At 49.0% G+C, this 18,092-nt stretch overlaps 1 long non-coding RNA gene across 5 annotated transcripts in view; it reads right to left on the reverse strand.

The window, feature by feature from the left end:
• LOC135050969 (uncharacterized) overlaps window positions 1-2,683 on the reverse strand; it is a 168,767-nt gene extending 166,084 nt beyond the window's left edge. For all 5 annotated transcript variants that reach the window (XR_010241960.1, XR_010241957.1, XR_010241959.1 and 2 more), the window contains exon 1: window positions 2,576-2,683. This is a non-coding gene — a long non-coding RNA (uncharacterized LOC135050969). The remainder of the gene's footprint in view (window positions 1-2,575) is intronic.
• Window positions 2,684-18,092: the final 15,409 nt, after the last annotated feature.

Here is an 18,092-nt window from a genome sequence, read left to right on the forward strand (position 1 = left end):
ACTATAACACTGACACACTCCTTCCCCCTGCGGCTTGCGCTCTATCACACTCACACACTCCCTCCCCCTGCGGCCTGCGCTCTATCACACTTACACAGTCCCTCCAACATGCGGCCTGCTCGCTATCACACTGATGCACTCCCTCCACCTGTGGCTTGCGCTCTATCACACCTACGCACTCCCTCCCCCGCGGCCTGCGCTCTATCACACTGACACTCTCCCATCCTCCGTGGCCTGCGCTCTATCACACTGATGCACTCCCTCTGCCTGTGGCCTGCGCTCTATCACACCTACGCACTCCCTCCCCCCTGCAGCCTGTGCTCTATCAAACTGACGCTCCAACATGCGGCCTGCACGCTATCACACTTACACAGTCCCTCAACATGCGGCCTGCACGCTATCACACTGATGCACTCCCTCCGCCTGTGGCCTGCGCTCTATCACACCTACGCACTCCCTCCCCCGTGGCCTGTGCTCTATCAAACTGACGCTTTCCCTTCCCCCGCGGCCTGCACTCTATCACACTGACGCACTCCCATCCCCCGTGGCCTGCGCTCTACCACACTGATGCACTCCCTCCGCCTGTGGCCTGCGCTCTATCACACTTACGCACTCTCTCCCCCGCGGCCTGCGCTCTATCTTACTGACACACTTCCTCACCCTGCAGCCTGCGCTCTATCACACTGACACACTTCCTCACCCTGCAGCCCGCGCTCTATCTTACTGACACTCTCCCTCACCCTGCAGCCTGTGCTCTACCTCACTGACGCTCTTCCTCACCCTGCAGCCTGCTCTCTATCACACTGACGCTCTCCCTCCCCTCTGCAGCCTGCGTTCTATCACACTGACTCATTCCCTCCCCCGGCACCCTATCACACTCACACATTCCCTCCCCCGGCACCCTATCACACTCACACATTCCCTCCCCCAGCACCGTATCACACTCACACATTCCCTCCCCCAGCACCGCATCACACTCACACATTCCCGGCACCCTATCACTCACACACATTCCCTCCCCCCACGGTCTGCTTACTATCACACTGACACACTCCTTCCCCCTGCGGCCTGCGCTCTATCACACTTACACACTCCCTCCAACATGCGGCCTGCACGCTATCACACTTACACAGTCCCTCAACATGCGGCCTGCACGCTATCACACTGATGCACTCCCTCCGCCTGTGGCCTGCGCTCTATCACACCTACGCACTCCCTCCCCCCTGCAGCCTGTGCTCTATCACACTGACGCTCTCCCTCCCCCCGCGGCCTGCACTCTATCACACTGACGCTCCCCCATCCCCCGTGGCCTGCGCTCTATCACACTGATGCACTCCCTCCGCCTGTGGCCTGTGCTCTATCACACTTACGCACTCCCTCCCCCGCGGCCTGCACTCTATCTTACTGACACACTTCCTCACCCTGCAGCCAGCGCTCTATCTTACTGACACTCTCCCTCATCCTGCAGCCTGCGCTCTATCACACTGATGCTCTCCCTCCCCCTGCAGCCTGCGCTCTATCACACTGACTCTCCCCCTCCCCCCTACAGCCTGCGCTCTATCTTACTGACACACTTCCTCACCCTGCGCTCTATCTTACTGACACTCTTCCGCAGCCTGCGCTCTACCTCACTGACGCTCTCCCTCACCCTGCAGCCTGCGCTCTATCACACTGACGCTCTTCCTCCCCCCTGCAGCCTGCGCTCTATCACACTGACTCTCTCTCCCTCCCCCCTGCAGCCTGCACTCTATCTTACTGACACACTTCCTCACCCTGCGCTCTGTCTTACTGAGGCTCTTCCGCAGCCTCCGCTCAATCTCACTGACACACTTCCTCACCCTGCAGCCTGCGTTCTATCACACTGACACTCTCCCTCCCCCTGCAGCCTGTGCTCTATCTTACTGACACACTTCCTCACCCTGCGCTCTATCTTACTGATGCTCTTCCGCAGCCTGCGCTCTATCTTACTGGCGCTCTCCCTCCCCCTGCAGCCTGCGCTCTATCACACTGATGCTCTCCCTCACCCTGCAACCTGCGCTCTATCACACGGACGCTCTCCCTCACCCTGCAGCCTGCGCTCTATCACACTGACGCTCTCCCTCACCCTGCAACCTGCGCTCTATCACACGGACACTCTCCCTCACCCTGCAGCCTGCGCTCTATCACACTGACGCTCTCCCTCACCCTGCAGCCTGCGCTCTATCACACTGACGCTCTCCCTCACCCTGCAGCCTGCGCTCTATCACACTGACGCTCTCCCTCACCCTGCAGCCTGCGCTCTATCACACTGACGCTCTCCCTCACCCTGCGCTCTATCACACTGACGCTCTCCCTCACCCTGCAGCCTGCGCTCTATCTCACTGACGCTCTCCCTCACCCTGCAGCCTGCGCTCTATCACACGGACGCTCTCCCTCACCCTGCGCTCTATCTCACTGACACACTTCCTCACCCTTGTGCTATATTTTACCCTACTCCCTGCAGAAGTTCACAATCAAGACACACACACACACACACACACACACACACACACACACACACACACACACACACACTGTGTCCTCCATTCACTCTTACCTTACACACTACAGCAGAGTGCAGTCTCACAGGCTGGGCCATCTCTGTATGATGTGCAGCAGCTTCTCCTCTCCCTTCTCACAGCATGTGAGCAGCAGCTTGCCCTGAGTCCCGTGTAGCTCCGCCCCCGAGTCCCACGTAGCTCCGCCCCCGAGTCATGTGTCCGGTTGTGACTGTTCCATCCTGACAGTTGTTTCTGTATCCCCTGCGCTGCCAGCTGCCCTGCAGCTGCCAGAGCGGCTCCTGGAAGCGTGGGTATGGCTGGCATGAAGTGGCATCTACGCTGCTGGCAGGAGGGGGCTGCTCTTGCTGTAGCAGGGAATAAAATTCCCTGGCTACAGCAGCAGCAAAGCAGATCCTGTGGGCCTATTTTGATGGGGGGCCTGGAGCTGCAGCTCCACCCGCCCCATTGTTAATCCGGCCCTGATATATATATATATATATATACACTGCTCAAAAAAATAAAGGGAACACTAAAATAACACATCCTAGATCTGAATGAATTAAATATTCTTATTAAAAACTTTGTTCTTTACATAGTTGAATGTGCTGACAACAAAATCACACAAAAATTATCAATGGAAATCAAATTTATTAACCCATGGAGGTCTGGATTTGGAGTCACCCTCAAAATTAAAGTGGAAAAACACACTACAGGCTGATCCAACTTTGATGTAATGTCCTTAAAACAAGTCAAAATAAGGCTCAGTAGTGTGTGTGGCCTCCACGTGCCTGTATGACCTCCATACAACCCACACAAGTGGCTCAGGTAGTGCAGCTCATCCAGGATGGCACATCAATGCGAGCTGTGGCAAGAAGGTTTGCTGTGTCTGTCAGCGTAGTGTCCAGAGCATGGAGGCGCTACCAGGAGACAGGCCAGTACATCAGGAGACGTGGAGGAGGCCGTAGTAGGGCAACAACCCAGCAGCAGGACCACTACCTCCGCCTTTGTGCAAGGAGGAACAGGAGGAGCACTGCCAGAGCCCTGCAAAATGGCCTCCAGCAAGCCACAAATGTGCATGTGTCTACTCAAACGATCAGAAACAGACTCCATGAGGGTGGTATGAGGGCCCGGCGCCCACAGGTGGGGGTTGTGCTTACAGCCCAACACCGTGCAGGACGTTTGGCATTTGCCAGAGAACACAAAGATTGGCAAATTCGCAACTGGCGCCCTGTGCTCTTCACAGATGAAAGCAGGTTCTCACTGAGCACATGTGACAGATGTGACAGAGTCTGGAGACGCCAAGGAGAACGTTCTGCTGCCTGCAACATCCTCCAGCATGACCGGTTTGGCAGTGGGTCAGTAATGGTGTGGGGTGGCATTTCTTTGGGGGGCCGCACAGCCCTCCATGTGCTCGCCAGAGGTAGCCTGACTGCCATTAGGTACCGAGATGAGATCCTCAGACCCCTTGTGAGACCATATGCTGGTTCGGTTGGCCATGGGTTCCTCCTAATGCAAGACAATGCTAGACCTCATGTGGCTGGAATGTGTCAGCAGTTCCTGCAAGACGAAGGCATTGATGCTATGGACTTGCCCGCCCGTTCCCCAGAACTGAATCCAATTGAGCACATCCGGGATATCATGTCTCGCTCCATCCACCAATGCCACGTTCCACCACAGACTGTTGTTAGGGTCTCCTGCCCTGTGCTACCACGTCGTCATGGCAACCGGGAGACAAGTGCTAGTGGAGTAACATATTCAGCAGCCTAATACTCCTGTTGAAATTTTGTGGGAATATGGAGCATACCCCTCAAAATACGTTGCAACAGGTGGTCGATCAGGTGCAGGTCCTGACTCGGCAATTTAATGATTTGTCCATTAAAATGCACACCTCCCAGGCTGCTGGCGGAGCTCCCGCAGCAGCAGCACCTGCAGGGGTTAAGGAGCCGAAAGTAAATCTCCCGGATCGTTTTTCTGGAGATCGCTCGCAGTTCTTTTGTTTCAAGGAGAGCTGCAAGCTATACTTCCGGCTTAGGCCTCAGTCTTCTGGGTCGGAGATTCAGCGGGTGGGCATAGTGATTTCCTTGCTACAAGGAGACCCACAGGTCTGGGCATATGGGTTGCAGCCTGACTGTCCGTCGCTTAAAAGTGTTGATGCTTTTTTTACGGCACTGGGCATGTTGTATGATGACCCTGACAAGACGGCCTCAGCCGAGGCTCAGATTTCGATCCTTAAGCAAGGGCGAAGGCCAGTTGAGGTTTACTGTACGGAGTTTCGGAGGTTGGCCCATGATACCCAGTGGAATGACCCAGCCCTGAGACACCAGTACCGAAGAGGTCTTTCTAACCAGATAAAGGACCAACTGGTACAATATCCCTTGCCTGATAGCTTGGATCAGCTCATGCAGTTATCCATCCGGGTGGATAGACGGCTGAGAGAGCGTAGGCTTGAAAGGGAGACTGAGATTTCCTTCCTTCCCAAGGGAACCTCAGACTCTGAGGAATTTTCTGAGGAGCCTATGCAGATTGGGGCTACCCGCCTCTCCTCGCGTGAGAAGACGCGGAGGAGACAGCAGGGGTTGTGTTTGTACTGTGGGAATAAAGGTCATGTGGTAGTATCATGCCCAGAAAAGCCGGAAAACTTCAGGGCCTGAGGGTGATGGGAAATATCCTGTCAGGCCAGAAGTCAGAATTTCCCAAGAAGACTTTTATCATTCCGGTGACCTTGAAGATCCTCGGTCAAACTGTCAAGACTGAGGCCTTTGTGGACAGTGGGGCCGACGGGGTTTTTATGGACCGCCAATTCGCCCTAAAACACTCTGTTCCCTTAGTACCCTTGGCATCGGAAATTGAGATTTGTGGGTTAAACGGGGAACCATTATCCCAAGGTAAAATTACCTCTTGCACTAGCCAGATTTCTTTGTTTATTGGAGCCACACACTCTGAAAAATTGTCCTTTTATGTGACTGTCTGTACTTTTGCCCCATTGGTGTTGGGGTTACCCTGGTTAAGGGCCCACAATCCTCAATTTGACTGGGTCTCTGGGGAGATTCTTAGTTGGGGTACTGATTGTTTCAGGAGTTGCTTGAGCCTTCCAGTCAGGCTCTCGCAGCTAAGTTTGCCAGGATTGCCAGGGTGTTATGCAGATTTTGCGGACGTGTTCTCCAAAAAAGTTGCAGAGGTACTACCTCCCCATCGCCCCTATGACTGTGCCATTGATTTGTTGCCAAATGCTAAGCTTCCCAAGAGCAGGTTGTACTCCCTGTCACGTCCTGAGACTCAGGCTATGGCAGAGTACATTCAGGAGAACTTGGCTAAGGGATTTATCAGACCTTCACAGTCTCCAGTTGGGTCGGGGTTCTTCTTCGTGGGTAAAAAGGACGGTTCGTTGCGACCCTGCATCGACTTCAGGGAATTGAACCGTATCACGATTAAAAACTCATACCCACTGCCTCTCATTTCGGTCTTGTTTGACCAGCTTCGTACTGCCACCATTTTTTCTAAGATTGACCTACGCGGTGCGTACAATCTAATCCGAATAAGAGAGGGGGATGAATGGAAGACTGCCTTTAATACCCACTCAGGGCATTATGAATATTTGGTGATGCCTTTTGGGCTCTGTAATGCCCCGGCAGTCTTCCAGGATTTCATGAATGATGTGCTCAGGGAATATTTGGATAGATTCTTAGTTGTATACTTAGATGACATCCTAATCTTCTCCCATTCCCTGGAGGAACATCGGAAGCATGTACGCTTAGTCCTCCAGAAACTCAGAGACCACCGGCTTGGGGCGAAGCTGGAGAAGTGCGAATTTGAAGTTCAGCAAATCGCATTTCTAGGATATATTATCTCCCCAGAAGGTTTCCAAATGGAGGGTTCCAAGGTACAGGCAGTCCTGGATTGGGTGCAGCCCACTAGTTTGAAGGCGCTTCAGCGTTTCCTGGGCTTTGCGAATTTTTATAGACGATTTATCGCTGGATTTTCGTCTATAGTGGCGCCCTTGGTGGCACTCACTAAGAAAGGGGCGGATGTTGCTCACTGGTCTTGTGAGGCTAAAGCGGCTTTTGCCCGTCTCAAAAGGGCATTTGTTTCGGCCAAGGTGCTGCGACACCCAGATCCAGAGCGTCCTTTTGTGGTGGAGGTGGATGCCTCTGAGATGGGTATTGGGGCAGTGCTTTCTCAGATGGGAGTGTCTGATAATCGCCTTCATCCCTGTGCTTACTTTTCCCGTAAATTTTCGCCTGCCGAGATGAATTATGACGTGGGTAACCGGGAATTGTTGGCTATTAAGGATGCACTCGAGGAGTGGAGACACTGGCTTGAGGGGGCTAAGTTTGTGGTCTCAATTCTCACTGACCATAAGAATCTGGCATATTTAGAGTCAGCGAAGCGTCTCAATGCCAGGCAGGCACGATGGGCTTTGTTTTTTGCTCGCTTTAATTTTTTGATAACATATCGCCCTGGGTCAAAAAACATCAAGGCTGATGCGCTCTCGCGGAGTTTTGCTCCAATCCAGGAGACCACCGAGGAGCCGTTGCCCATTGTTTCCCCATCATGTATTAAAGTGGGCATTACCCAGGACCTCTTATCATTAGTCCTTAGAGCACAGGAGCAGGCTCCTCCAGACCTTCCGGTAGGTCTTTTGTTTGTGCCTCCTAGGTTAAGACAGCGAGTGTTCCTGGAATTCCATGCCAAGAAGTCGGCAGGTCACCCGGGTATTGCCAGAACTCGGGAGTTGCTATCTAGGGCGGTGTGGTGGCCCTCGGTGGCTAAGGATGTGGATCAGTGGGTTCGGGCATGTGACATCTGTGCCCGAAATAAGACTCCTAGAGGGGTTCCTGTTGGCCCATTACATCCACTCTCTATCCCATCTAAGCCATGGACCCACATTTCAATGGATTTTGTGGTGGACTTGCCCAAATCCTCGGGGATGACAGCCATCTGGGTTGTCGTTGACAGGTTTTCGAAGATGGCGCACTTCGTTCCACTGGTTGGGCTGCCATCAGCCAGACGCCTGTCTGAATTATTTATGCTGCATGTTGTGCGTCTCCACGGGTTGCCACTTGATGTGGTCTCTGACCGCGGATCCCAGTTTGTGGCCAAATTCTGGAGGGCATTTTGTTCCGATCTCCAGATTTCTGTCAGCTTGTCGTCAGGCTACCATCCGCAGTCTAATGGGCAGACTGAAAGGGTGAACCAGTCCTTGGAGCAGTTCCTCAGGTGTTATGTCTCCAAGTGTCAGACTGACTGGGTTGCTCATCTGTCCATGGCGGAGTTTGCCTATAACAACGCGGCTCACTCTGCTACAGGGATCTCTCCCTTCCTTTGTGTGTATGGGCATCATCCTAAGGCCAATTCTTTTGACCCCCTGGACTCCACGCCTGGTGGTTCCTCTGTGGTTTCGGTCCTTAGAGGTATTTGGCGGAAAGTGAAGAAAGCCCTTGTGTCTGTGTCATTAGTGACCAAAAGGGTTTTTGATAAGCGGAAAAGACCCTGCAGCTTCAAATTAGGAGACTTCGTCTGGTTGTCTACCAAGAATTTGAAGTTGAGACAGCCATCTCATAAGTTAGGGCCCCGGTTCATCGGCCCTTATAAGATCACCAGGGTTATCAATCCGGTGGCATTTCAGTTAGATCTGCCCCGTTCTTTGGGTATCAATAAAACATTTCATTGTTCCCTTTTAAAACGGGCGATTAGTAATCCTTCTTCCAGTGGAAGACCTTCCCCTCTTCTGATACGTGGCCAGAGGGAGTTTGTTGTTGAAAGGATTCTTGACTCCAAGGTGGTTCGGGGTCGGCTGTCATTTTTGGTGCACTGGAAGGGGTATGGCCCGGAGGAGCGGTCGTGGGTGCGCAGTTGTGATCTTCATGCCCCCAGACTGATACGCTCTTTCTTCTCGCAGTTCCCCGATAAACCCGGTGGTAGGGGTTCTTTGACCCCTCGTCAGAGGGGGGGTACTGTTAGGGTCTCCTGCCCTGTGCTACCACGTCATCATGGCAACCGGGAGACAAGTGCTAGTGGAGTAACCTGAGCGCAGCTGATACTCCGGTTCGGGTCTTTTGCTGTGCAGTGGTTATAGGCTCTGTGCACGGCAGGGGATCCGGTGCTGGTTTTTGTGCTCACAGTCTGTGAGGTCTGAGTGGGGCGTGGACAGCACCTGCTTTATAAGGCCTCTTTTCAGGGTAAGCAGATGCTGCTGAATCTCTGTTGGTTAGTCAGTTCATGAAAGTTAGCCAGTACTGTGTAGCTTTGTATTTGTTTGTTGCTTACTGCAAATAGGCCTGGGGATTTGGTATTACACTCTGCCAATCCAGACCTAGCAGTAAGACTGGAGTCAGTCGTTTAGCTTGCTGGGGTTCTGTTATTACTCTGTGAACTTAGCAAGTTTGCGGCTGTATTCTAACACTTGCCTGTCTAATCCTGTCTCACTGTGCTAGGTGTCAGGGGTCAGTTTAGTGGCAGTAAGCTTAAACCTGTGCACTGCAAGTGAGAATCAGGATTGTGGAGGCTCTCCTTGTGTCTATCATTCCATCTCTGACCAAGGAGTTTACTGCCACACCCGTTGGTAACCCTTTAGGGTTTTGCTGTTGCCCTTAGCAACAGCATTTCAGGTTCTCTACGTATTAAATCACAACATCTTGCTTTTTACATCTGAGCAGTTCTAATACAAGGGAGATACCCAGTTCCTTAGCCTCTGGGCTTCTCTGTTCACTGTGTGTGTATTTTGTTACCCTATCACCTTCTGTGTACGTTATGTCATATTCCCCAGTTTGTCTGTGAGTCCATTTGTTTTGCATAACAGTTCAAACGCCAGTACATTCCTGCAGACACTGGAGTGCATAACAGTTCTGACACTAGTACTTTCCTGCAGGCACTGGTGTGCATAACAACTGTCCAGGAGTTGGCGGATGCTTTAGTCCAGGTCTGGGAGGAGATCCCTCAGGAGACCATCCGCCACCTCATCAGGAGCATACCCAGGCGTTGTAGGGAGGTCATACAGGCACGAGGAGGCCACAGATACTACTGAGCCTCATTTTGACTTGTTTTAAGGACATTACATCAAAGTTGGATCAGCCTGTAGTGTGTTTTTCCACTTTAATTTTGAGGGTGACTCCAAATCCAGACCTCCATGGGTTAATAAATTTGATTTCCATTGATAATTTTTGTGTGATTTTGTTGTCAGCACATTCAACTATGTATTTAATAAGAATATTTCATTCATTCAGATCTAGGATGTGTTATTTTAGTGTTCCCTTTATTTTTTGAGCAGTGTATATACTTGACAAAGTCTGTCATGTGTCTGCAGATGCTCAACCCCCTCCAACTGCTGCCACTGCTGGTGAGACATGACGGACAAAAAGGGTAAGTATAATGGAAATGGAGGAGGGGGCTGAGGCAGATTTGTGATGTAGGATAGAAGGCGAGGACAGAGGATGGAGATGAGGAAAACGGCGGAGAGGGGATGAATCCATTGGCAGGCCGTACATACTGACCGCGCACTATATCGTTAAGGGAAGCACACATCAGCCTGCTGTTGGCTGCTGGGTCGTCCCATCTCATGTGGTGAACATCAGATGGGACGACCTTGATGTCGGCGGGTATGAGCTAGTGGGTACACATTAGACAATGCACACGATATGCCGGTCCGATCCATGGGATCGTACAACATATCGTTTTATGTGTAATCAGTGCTTATGTGGAAAAAAAACAAGACAAGCTGTCTGAGCAAATACCAGAAATGAAATAATTTTACAAGGGAATTGATGTATTTCAATTACAAGAAACACCAGCAAGCTAACATAGCAAAGCCATACATTAAATGGTTTGAGAAAGTTAATTAGTGTTTTTCACTTACAATAAATTATGTATCAACATGTATGACTTGCAGACTGGTTTCAGCATCGGTTTCAGTTTCATTGATCATTTGAAAAAAGAAGAGAGGCCAAAAAGCTTATCCGGCATACCCCAGAATTAAAATGGTTTGAGAAAGCCAATTGGTGACTTTGATTTAGACTGTTGATTAGGTACTGGTTTGATTAAATACTTTATAAAGTAGCATGTTGTTCAGTTGTGTACCCAGCCCCACATGTAGCACATATGGACTTCCTTATGCTGGGTACACACTGATAGATATATCTGCAGATCAATGAATCTGTAGATATAGCTATAGGTGGATTGGGCAGTGTGTTGTGCATACACACTTCCCGATCCATCGTGACTGACGTCACAAATTTGGCGTGCATTTACATGCACCTGCCCAATTGAGCCGTCAATCATCGGTGGCCTCTGCAGCATGTGTACAGGCGGTCAGCTGACTGCCCATACACACACACAACGATGCGCCAATATATCTGTAGGTACTGTATATTGGCCATCATGTGTGCAGCAGGGCCAATGTGATATTTCTGTGAACGACGGCGGTCACAGACATATCACTGGTACACACTGGCCGACGGGCCAGCGATATATCAGTCGTTCAGTAGAACGGACGAGCTGAGGCTTAAGCAACTATTAATACATGTGCAAACCACAGGGGTATAGAGGAGGATGCTTTGGATCTCTCTTAAGGGAATGCTACAGTAAGAAGCTTCTGTAGACAATGTCATGTATAGATGGCATTGCCTATCTGGCACAAGCTCCAGAAAGTTTTGCTTTCCTAAGCTTGGTGCATAACGGAACATCTTATCTCTATAGCATTCTTTGGGGACTGCAGTGCCGGTGGAACACTTCAATGTATACAGGGATTGCAGCAAAACTCTGAAAACGTCACTCTTTAGAGTTTGACCAAATTTTTAAGATTAGTACATCCTGCCTTAAAGCTGTTAACCCAACCACTAATTTTCATCCAAGTTAAATTTCCACCTAGCTGTGTTGAGTATGTATATTCTCCCCTGCTTGAATAGTTTTCCTCCGATTACTCCTATTTCCTCACACAATCCAAAAATATACTGGTAGATTAATTGGCTCGTGACAAAAAGTTAACCCAAGTGTGTGCATATAAATGTGTATAAACGATCATGTTCCGTCCTTCATTTGAATACTACAAAACACTAGCGATATCGCTTGGTTTGATGTGCAACACAAGTATCAGTCGCTAGCGACCGTAGGAGAGCGCAATCGCCCCGTATACACTGAACGATGTAGGCATTATGTCATTAAAACGACATACAGTATTGTGTCAACATTGCTCCAGTGTGTACCCAGCTTAAGTTAATACATTACCTTTCCTTCTTTTTTGGCTATGACTATGGGGGTCATTCCGAGTTGTTCGCTCGCTAGCAGTTTTTTGCAGCCATGCAAACGCTATGCCGCCTCCCGCTGGGAGTGTATTTTAGCTTAGCAGAAGTGCGAACGAAAGGATCGCAGAGCGGCGGCAACATTTTTTTGTGCAGTTTTAGAGTAGCTCAATACCTACTCAGCGCTTGCGATCACTTCAGACTGTTCAGTTCCTGTTTTGACGTCACGAACACGCCCTGCGTTCGCCCAACCACGCCTGCGTTTTTATCTGGCACGCCTGCGTTTTTCCACACACTCCCTGAAAACGGTCAGTTGACACCCAGAAACGCCCTCTTCCTGTCAATCACTCTGTGGCCAGCAGTGCGACTGAAAAGCTTCGCTAGACCTTGTGTGAAACAGCATCGTTCGTTGCAATAGTACGACGCGCGTGCGCATTGCGCCGCATACGCATGCACAGAAGTGCCGCTTTTTTGCCTCATTGCTGCAGAGCGAACGAATGCAGCTAGCGATCAACTCGGAATGACCCCCTATATCAGCAGCTACAGTTGTTAGTAAGTTTTTTTGGGATCAAGAAAAAACACAACGCTGTACTATAAATACAATTATATACAAAAGAGCATAGCAGAGGTTTCCGGGGTCCCATGGTTATGGAGATAAAGTTGCATGGATCACATTGGGCTAAATATTCCATGAATATACTCCAGCAAAATGATTCTAATCAATATAACAGAACAGCTACTTGATGTTCCCTAATATAATTAAAAGTAATAATGTCTGCAACTAAGCCCAGAATTGCTTTGGCCTGATGTTATGCAGCCTCTCTTACTAGCTACTTCCCTATGTGCCAGTTTGTATTTGTGTTCAGTTTATAACTGTCTTATGACTGTAATGTTCTTTGCTATAATTGTACTTTATTACAAATTATACAAGGCTAATGAATGTTTGGCACACATAAAATAACATTCAGGTAACAAAGAGCAGAAAACAAAATGCAGTTACACTTCTAGTAGCCGATATTGTGGTGCGCATCCCCAAAATATGGAAATAGCCTCTTGCAGACTCATGAAAAGATGTGACCTCGAACATTAAGCTGTAATTTTAGATAAAGAACTTTAAGCCTTAGGTTATACAAACACAGCCCCTGCTATCGCTATCGGTGAAGTTGCAGAAAGCTGAGCTACACTGACCTTGTCTGTCTGGAATGTCCTTACTGAGAAATACTAGTTGACTTATAACAGATATTCATGCTATGTTTGCTAAGACACTTTATATAAGCATCACAAATCTTATCAACTTCAGGACCAAGCATGGATAATTCAATAAATCAAGACTAGAATTCCTCGTCATAACTTTTAGATCATGTGACACATTACATTACACACATCAAATCAGTTTGATGGGCTGATTTGCATTATGCAGAGCATCTAAGGCAAAGTTAAAACCACTGCACCCTGAGCCAAACACAAGCAGTCAGGGTGAGTCTTTGCAATTGCTAATACTGGGACAGATGTATTAAGGGGGTAATTCAGAGTTCATCGCAGCAGCAAATTTGTTAGCAGTTGAGCAAAACCATGTGCACTGCAGGTGGGGGCAGATATAACATGTGCAGAGAGAGTTAGATTTGGGTGGGGGGTGTTCAAACTGAAATCTAAATTGAAGTGTAAAAATAAAGCAGACAGTATTTACCCTGCACAGAAACAAAATGACCCACCCAAATCTAACTCTCTCTGCACATGTTATATCTGCCCCCCCACCCTGCAGTGCACGTGGTTTTGCCCAACTGCTAACAAATTTGCTATATATTTATGTATACGCACATACAATTAAAGGGACAGCCGGCATATAACATGTGCAGAGATAGTTAGATTTGGGTGGAGTGTGTTCAAACTAAAATCCAAATTGCAGTATAAGAATTAAGCAGCCAGTATTTACCATACATAGAAACAATATAAACCACCCAAATCTAACTCTCTGCACATGTTACATCTGCCCCACCTGCAGTGCAACATGGTTTTGCCCAGTTGCTTGCTTTTGGGGTTTGCTAACAAACCTGAATAACCTCCACTATTCTTATTTTAAAAGTATGTGAAAAATATATATAAAGCAACAAATGGGACATTCATAGACTGTTGCATTGTGCACTTCTGATGGGTGTGGTTCAAAAGGCCAATGCCAAGAGGTTGACACGTGAACAATGTTGACACGGAAATGGTCAACACATGAAAAGGTTGACATGAGTATGTCATTATTTTTTTGGGGTGACAATTTTACATAGTACAGTACATAGAACCACAATTACTGTATCACTTCACTCGCCATGCTTTGGGTAAGGTTACCATTCAAAATTGTAGTCCATGTGGATGATAACATTTGATAAATAAATTATTTATTTAGTAACAGTTTCTTATATAGCGCAGCATATTCCATTGCACTTTACAATTAGAACAACAGTAATAGAACAAAACTGGGTAAAAACAAACAGATATAGAGGTAGGAAGGCCCTGCTTGCAAGCTTACAATCTATAGAATAAATCAAAATGAAACAAAATTTAAAAACTCATGTTGACCATATACTGTGTTGACCATTGTCATGTCGATCAAATACATGTCAACCTATTGAGTGTCAAACATTTTTACTGTTGACCTAAAGACCGGATATTAGAGATGTGCACTTGAAATTTTTCGGGTTTTGTGTTTTGGTTTTGGGTTCGGTTCCGCGGCCGTGTTTTGGGTTCGACCGCGTTTTGGCAAAACCTCACCGAATTTTTTTTGTCGGATTCGGGTGTGTTTTGGATTCGGGTGTTTTTTTCAAAAAACCCTAAAAAACAGCTTAAATCATAGCATATGACGCAAAGAAAAAAAGAGGCGCAATGAGGTAGCTGTGTGAGTAAGATAAGCGACCCTAGTGGCCGACACAAACACCGGGCCCATCTAGGAGTGGCACTGCAGTGTCACGCAGGATGGCCCTTCCAAAAAACACTCCCCAAACAGCACATGACGCAAAGAAAAAAAGAGGCGCAATGAGGTAGCTGTGTGAGTAAGATAAGCGACCCTAGTGGCCGACACAAACACCGGGCCCATCTAGGAGTGGCACTGCAGTGTCACGCAGGATGGCCCTTCCAAAAAACACTCCCCAAACAGCACATGACGCAAAGAAAAAAAGAGGCGCAATGAGGTAGCTGTGTGAGTAAGATAAGCGACCCTAGTGGCCGACACAAACACCGGGCCCATTTAGGAGTGGCACTGCAGTGTCACGCAGGATGGCCCTTCCAAAAAACACTCCCCAAACAGCACATGACGCAAAGAAAAAAAGAGGCGCAATGAGGTAGCTGTGTGAGTAAGATAAGCGACCCTAGTGGCCGACACAAACACCGGGCCCATCTAGGAGTGGCACTGCAGTGTCACGCAGGATGGCCCTTCCAAAAAACACTCCCCAAACAGCACATGACGCAAAGAAAAAAAGAGGCGCAATGAGGTAGCTGTGTGAGTAAGATAAGCGACCCTAGTGGCCGACACAAACACCGGGCCCATCTAGGAGTGGCACTGCAGTGTCACGCAGGATGGTCCTTCCAAAAAACACTCCCCAAACAGCACATGACGCAAAGAAAAAAAGAGGCGCAATGAGGTAGCTGTGTGAGTAAGATAAGCGACCCTAGTGGCCGACACAAACACCGGGCCCATCTAGGAGTGGCACTGCAGTGTCACGCAGGATGGCCCTTCCAAAAAACACTCCCCAAACAGCACATGACGCAAAGAAAAATTAAAGAAAAAAGAGGTGCAAGATGGAATTGTCCTTGGGCCCTCCCACCCACCCTTATGTTGTATAAACAGGACATGCACACTTTAACCAACCCATCATTTCAGTGACAGGGTCTGCCACACGACTGTGACTGAAATGACGGGTTGGTTTGGACCCCCACCAAAAAAGAAGCAATTAATCTCTCCTTGCACAAACTGGCTCTACAGAGGCAAGATGTCCACCTCATCATCATCCTCCGATATATCACCGTGTACATCCCCCTCCTCACAGATTATCAATTCGTCCCCACTGGAATCCACCATCTCAGCTCCCTGTGTACTTTGTGGAGGCAATTGCTGCTGGTCAATGTCTCCACGGAGGAATTGATTATAATTCATTTTAATGAACATCATCTTCTCCACATTTTCTGGAAGTAACCTCGTACGCCGATTGCTGACAAGGTGAGCGGCGGCACTAAACACTCTTTTCGGAGTACACACTTGTGGGAGGGCAACTTAGGTAGAATAAAGCCAGTTTGTGCAAGGGCCTCCAAATTGCCTCTTTTTCCTGCCAGTATAAGTACGGACTGTGTGACGTGCCTACTTGGATGCGGTCACTCATATAATCCTCCACCATTCTTTCAATGGGGAGAGAATCATATGCAGTGACAGTAGACGACATGTCCGTAATCGTTGACAGGTCCTTCAGTCCGGACCAGATGTCAGCATCAGCAGTCGCTCCAGACTGCCCTGCATCACCGCCAGCGGGTGGGCTCGGAATTCTGAGCCTTTTCCTCGCACCCCCAGTTGCGGGAGAATGTGAAGGAGGAGATGTTGACAGGTCGCGTTCCGCTTGACTTGACAATTTTCTCACCAGCAGGTCTTTGAACCCCAGCAGACTTGTGTCTGCCGGAAAGAGAGATCCAAGGTAGGTTTTAAATCTAGGATCGAGCACGGTGGCCAAAATGTAGTGCTCTGATTTCAACAGATTGACCACCCGTGAATCCTTGTTAAGCGAATTAAGGGCTCCATCCACAAGTCCCACATGCCTAGCGGAATCGCTCCGTGTTAGCTCCTCCTTCAATGTCTCCAGCTTCTTCTGCAAAAGCCTGATGAGGGGAATGACCTGACTCAGGCTGGCAGTGTCTGAACTGACTTCATGTGTGGCAAGTTCAAAGGGCAGCAGAACCTTGCACAACGTTGAAATCATTCTCCACTGCGCTTGAGACAGGTGCATTCCACCTCCTATATCGTGCTGAATTGTATAGGCTTGAATGGCCTTTTGCTGCTCCTCCAACCTCTGAAGCATATATAGGGTTGAATTCCACCTCGTTACCACTTCTTGCTTCAGATGATGGCAGGGCAGGTTCAGGCGTTTTTGGTGTTGCTCCAGTCTTCTGTACGTGGTGCCTGTACGCCGAAAGTGTCCCGCAATTCTTCTGGCCACCGACAGCATCTCTTGCACGCCCCTGTCGTTTTTAAAAAAATTCTGCACCACCAAATTCAAGGTATGTGCAAAACATGGGACGTGCTGGAATTTGCCCAGATTTAATGCGCACACAATATTGCTGGCGTTGTCCGATGCCACAAATCCACAGGAGAGTCCAATTGGGGTAAGCCATTCCGCGATGATCTTCCTCAGTTGCCGTAAGAGGTTTTCAGCTGTGTGCGTATTCTGGAAACCGGTGATACAAAGCGTAGCCTGCCTAGGAAAGAGTTGGCGTTTGCGAGATGCTGCTACTGGTGCCGCCGCTGCTGTTCTTGCGGCGGGAGTCCATACATCTACCCAGTGGGCTGTCACAGTCATATAGTCCTGACCCTGCCCTGCTCCACTTGTCCACATGTCCGTGGTTAAGTGGACATTGGGTACAGCTGCATTTTTTAGTACACTGGTGACTCTTTTTCTGAGGTCTGTGTACATTTTTGGTATCGCCTGCCTAGAGAAATGGAACCTAGATGGTATTTGGTACCGGGGACACAGTACCTCCAACAAGTCTCTAGTTGGCTCTGCAGTAATGATGGATACCGGAACCACGTTTCTCACCACCCAGGATGCCAAGGCCTCAGTTATCCGCTTTGCAGCAGGATGACTGCTGTGACATTTCATCTTCCTCGCAAAGGACTGTTGGACAGTCAATTGCTTGGTGGAAGTAGTAAAAGTGGGCTTACGAGTACGACTTCCCCTCTGGGATGACCATCGACTCCCAGCAGCAACAACAGCAGCGCCAGCAGTAGTAGGCGTTACACGCAAGGATGCATCGGAGGAATCCCAGGCAGGAGAGGACTCGTCAGAATTGCCAGTGACATGGCCTGCAGGACTATTGGCATTCCTGGGGAAGGAGGAAATTGACACTGAGGGAGTTGGTGGGGTGGTTTGCGTGAGCTTGGTTACAAGAGGAAGGGATTTACTGGTCAGTGGACTGCTTCCGCTGTCGCCCAAAGTTTTTGAACTTGTCACTGACTTATTATGAATGCGCTGCAGGTGACGTATAAGGGAGGATGTTCCGAGGTGGTTAACGTCCTTACCCCTACTTATTACAGCTTGACAAAGGCAACACACGGCTTGACAAATGTTGTCCGCATTTCTGTTGAAATACTTCC

Source organism: Pseudophryne corroboree, chromosome 2 (assembly GCF_028390025.1).
Source record: "Pseudophryne corroboree isolate aPseCor3 chromosome 2, aPseCor3.hap2, whole genome shotgun sequence".
NCBI classification, from domain to species: domain Eukaryota; kingdom Metazoa; phylum Chordata; class Amphibia; order Anura; family Myobatrachidae; genus Pseudophryne; species Pseudophryne corroboree.